The following is a 5210-nucleotide window of genomic DNA, read 5'->3' on the forward strand; positions in this document are numbered from 1 at the left end:
TTGGAAAGAGGGCGGTGAAATCCAAACAGCCAAGACATGTAAAGAGAAAGAGAGGCTGGCTTCAGACTTACACTAAATCCCTTTTCTGCAGCTCTGGATATACAAGCCTTAGCATTCATGCAAATCGGGCCTGTAATTCTCTTCAATAAAACCTGAAGGGGAAAAAAAAGGAAAATCAATGGCTTTTTGGTTTGTTTTTTTCTTATTTGCTTCTCAATAATGTCTTGTACTCGTGGAGCCTCAGGACTAGCTGCAAAACAAGTCCTCTTTGACAAACAATTTTCTCTTGAGAGAGCTATGCTAGACATTTATACCTCCTAATCCTCCGTGTTGGAAAGTCAAGGAGCACAGACAATTGATGTTCTTTGCCATGAAAATCTAAATTTGGAAAGAAAGTAGAGCGTGAGTAAACGCCTAGCAATTGTCAGGACGCTCCTGTAGAGAAATGACCAATTGTCTGTGACAAATTCTGTAACAGTTCTCCTGAGAACACCCGGAGGCCGACTGTATCATCTTTCTTGTGAGATGTCATGTCACCACCCTGGTTCCTATACATTCATAATCATTAAAACTCTGGCACTCCTTGCCTTGTTTTGCAAAAGCGGCGGGGTGGGGGGGGATGTTGGCTCTTGCATCTTGGAACAAGCTAGATTGGGTAACTTCAGTCTCTGGAATACAATTGCCCCTGTTTTTCCTTTTAGATGCAAGCATTTCTCCTCCTAAATTGTTCTGCAGTTACAATGGTGGTGGTGGTGGTGGCTCCCCAGTGATCCAGTCAGGATGAGGGTCCCATTGCGATAGGTGGCGTGCAGCTGAAAGGCTGTACTGCAAATACATACCTTTCTACATGAATAGACCCGTTATTTCCACTCTGTGCCACTTCTATTCCCTGCCTGGGGCAACAGAGGGAATCTACTGACCGATCTGTCCCTGCAGCCTGAAGGCCCCTGGTTATTCTACAATGGCTTCCTGAGTCTTCTGGCATCCAGGGTAGATTAGTAAATTCCTCTGGCTGCATGAATTAGCACGGGAGCTCAGTACAGCCTTCGAGTAGTCAAAAGGGCACTGCTGTGCAACATCATCTCCATACTTTAAGTTCTTTTTGGTGCCTGTTCCCATCATAGCTGCGGATGCTTGTTCCCATCATAGCTGAACATCTAGCAATCTTGAATGTGTTTTTCCTCACCCCCCCACTACTTACCCGAGACACAAGGCAGTGGCTGTCTTCCCATGTTAATTATGGGGAACCAAGGCACAGAAAAATTAAATGGCTTTCCCAAAGTCATGCAGGAAATCTGTTGCACACCAACAAATCAAACCGGTCTTCCTGAAGATAGTTCCCTACAACTTGAACCATCCCTCCTGAATGTTTTGAAAACAGTGCCAGGCATTCATATCCCCTGGCCAACATGGATGCACAGACCCCTGATGTTCTCCTCGCATGGGCTCTGGAAGGACTGGGCCTGCATCCCCTCTCCCCAATACCACTATTGGCTATTCTCAAGATTTTATTCAAGTATGGAGACATTTGTTGTTCTCAGAGAGCCAGTTCCTGGAGTCATGTTATAACCTGAAAATCTCAGCTCTTTTCTTTATTTATATTTGCGGGGGTAAGTTTCTCACCTGTGGAATGATGAGAAAAGCTTAAAATGAAAGGATCTAGCCTGAACTTATAAGAAAAAAGCAAAAACATAGAAGTGATGCCAATCTCATTACTCGGGGAAGCATCTCAATCTCGATTTTTCAATTCCTGGGGTTGGCCATACTTGTAGTGCTGCCTGCACCTGAAGGCTAGCATGAGGGGGAAAGACAGTAGTGTCCATGCACCCTGCCCAAACAGACCTGGTCCTCTGGGAACTGATGCTGATTTGAAAATATCTTTTTACCTTCCAGAAAAGCAACAGTTCAATCAAATGGGTAATTCTTGCACGGTTACACTGGGAGAAGGAGTTCCCTGCTCACTTGTAGCACACCTAAGCTGGACTGCTAACCTTTGGTAAACATATGGTTTGATATTCATTATCCCTTGCTCTGTGCATTAGGAATATATGATTAAAACATAGGACAACCTGTGAGAGACCAAGTCCCGTCGCCTGTTATCACATGCAACCATGTCCTAGAATCCCATTCACAAACTCCTGAAGTTTGATCTTACAGTCATTTATTCCAGTGTGTTCCCATGTAAAAAATGGTACATTGCATCAGTATGAACAACTGCAAAAGCTATAGGAGAATCTGATCCATCACAGTGTGAAAAACCATATGTATTTATAGTATCATTGAACCAGCTCCTGTTGAATAGTTCTGTCTATATGAATTGCTGTACTGAGATCTCACACAAATAAATGATGTTCAGTACCATTAAAAGCTGAAGAGTCAGGCTGTTTGTTATGACCTGCAGCAGAGGGTCATGTAATACTTAGTATTAGGTAACCACATTCATGCTATTTGAAGAATTATAATTCTAATCTCATATTTTTAAGAGTAGCATTTTCTTATGTTGATGTCAAATTTTTGTTTGTTTTTAATTTTCGATTGAGAAAATAGTACCCATTTTATTTTATTTTATTTTTTATTACAGAAAATAATCTACATTTCCAAATGTGACAATTCAGGAGACGTCATTCGTAGGAAAGTAATGTCTGAATTTGAAACCTTCTTCTCCTCCTCTGTTTCCATAAACAAAAAATCTCCCAACAGAAAATCCAGTAAAAATCATTTGTCATAATACTGTTCATCAGAAAGAGCCTGATAATCCTAGACATCTGAAGCCACATTTGCAAGTGAACTATGCTAATGGAAACAGAATGTTCTAAGCATTAGCAATGCCAGTTTCCTTTCCTTCCTGATGATTTAGCAAAGTGTCATCACGCTTTAACATATGTGATTTGTGATGATACCATCTTTAACCTCAGTACTGTAGAAGAACGGTGATCATTAGCAATGGAAAGGTAATGCTGCCATTTGGTCTTTATCTTTGGAACTCTATGAATAGCAGGAATTAGTCGGACATTTTCCCATTTCACCAATCAGTCATCGATCCTTAATGAAGTGTAAATCATTTATTCCGAGGACTTGCTTCATTCTTAATGTGAATGTACCGATTCTTCACTGGAGTGCATTTTCATGGACAAGTTCCATCTCTTCAGCAGGTTTGAATAATCTGCATATGATATAAAATCTTCTAGAAGCGTAGGAAATAAAAATGCTGGGTAGGTCAATGATGCTGCCTAATTAGAGCTGAAGGATGTCAGAGAACAGCTATCAGTAAAACAAATACTAGGGAAAAGAACCATCTAAATGAAACAGCCCCATTCCTTGGCAGTTTTATATAACTATTTAAAATAAATAGGTTTATAAGATGTAAATGAGGATTAAGCCCTGTGACGCATACAAGTGCCCAATGTCTTCGTTTTCAGTGACAGCTTTACATTTTGCCAGCACAGTTTGCTTGTAGCACTTAGACATCTCAGTGCTGGAGTTAAAGGGTCATATAGTGTTTTCCCACTTCACTGCAGGTGCAAACTTTGTGGGTGTAGCTGCTTACAGATTCAGAATAATTCCCAAAGCTGGAAGCTGGGCTGAAGTCTACACATTTAAGAACAGTGACAAAATTTACCTCTTCCTAGAAGCAGTCACAGGAGCTTGGACACACATCTGGATGCACATGCTCCTAATGACCTTCAGATGTAGTCATTTTTTTCATCTAGTTCTGAATATGTCATTCTGGTTTCAATACTGATGTGAGGCCTAAATGATTGAAACCATTTTTTCCCCCAGTTATTAGAATGCACTATTTTAAGCAAGTTATTTTGTATGCTTGTTTTTTCATGACGGATCACTAGGGCAAAGGGTCACTATTTACACCCACTTCATTGTAAAGGCTTAACCTGTAGTTGGGACGGTACCTAAGTAGATGAGTGCAAATCATCAAAGTTTGTATCTCTGGAGAACAGCTCGGCACAGTTCGGTGCTTGATGCCCCGCCAAGGGTTTCAGACAACAGGCATTAACGTTAAAACTGCACTTCCATTCAGCTCGTAGGCTGCCAAGCCAGCCTTCCTCAATACTGTATCTATAGTGTATCTCACCCCTCCGTGCCTCAAACTCACTTCATTAACTTTACAACTACTGCTGCAGGTCTCTGAAGTTACGGAGTCTTCTTGTTAATATAAATTACATGGTGATTATATAGTAGTTTAAAAGGCAGTAACTTTAGAAGTCTCTTCAGTACTGCCATAATAGAAAAATAAAATTAAATTAAAAAAAAATTCCCAAAAATAAGAAGGAAACTTACAGTGTATAATCTTATGGTCTTTTTACTTCTCCCCGCCCCACCACCCCCACTCTTTTAACCTGCCTCTGATTTCCATTTATGTTGTGAGTGGCTTTTAATGACAGAACAGGGGAATATATTGTGGTTTCACACATACACAGATTTTACGGTCACTTATTTCTAACTAGGAGATAGAGATACATAGCAGAGAGTGATTCTTTTTACCTTCCAAGGCATTTCAGTTTTTAAGTGTAGTAGGTGGTTCAGTTTATTGTAATGGAATAGCCAAGAGCCAGTTTATACCAAAAAAGATAAATCCTGCACTCCTGAGGTCCCAGTGTTGGGAGATTTGTTTTAAGAGAGGTCATTTCAACCCCAAATCCCTGTTATTTGTGGTGAACAAATCCTTGGTTTATTGCCCAACAAGGATAATTCAGTGAATTATGTCTTTTTCTGCTGTCCCTCTGCTGTACTGTGATCTTTAGGATGAGACTCAAAACCATGACCATTGGCCTTTTGAGGAGTTGTGTTAACATGAATAAAATCTGGTTTGTTAGAACAATGGTTAGAAGACTGTCACTAGGACAAAGGTTTTGAAGACATCCATTAGGACAAAATACCTACATTTGAATCACATTGTAGCTGCTGCTGGCTTCAATCATTTTGGGAAGTTTCTTCCCATGGAAATCATAGAAAAGTAGGGCTGGAAGGGACCTCAAGAGGTCATCTAATCCCATCCTATTTGGGACAGGAAAGGCCCCATGTCCCATACGGGAATCAAACCTGCAACCTTGGCATTATTACCACCGTGCTCTAACTAACTGAGATCTCTGTACAATGGTAATAACAATGCTTATGCCTGGTCTATGGATATGCTGGGCTAAGTTAGCTGCTGTGCAGACGGCTAGAACAATACTTACTAGGTAGGGCTGAAT

Source organism: Crocodylus siamensis, chromosome 8, assembly GCF_052110815.1.
Source record: "Crocodylus siamensis isolate JL-2025a chromosome 8, ASM5211081v1, whole genome shotgun sequence".
Lineage (NCBI taxonomy): Eukaryota > Metazoa > Chordata > Crocodylia > Crocodylidae > Crocodylus > Crocodylus siamensis.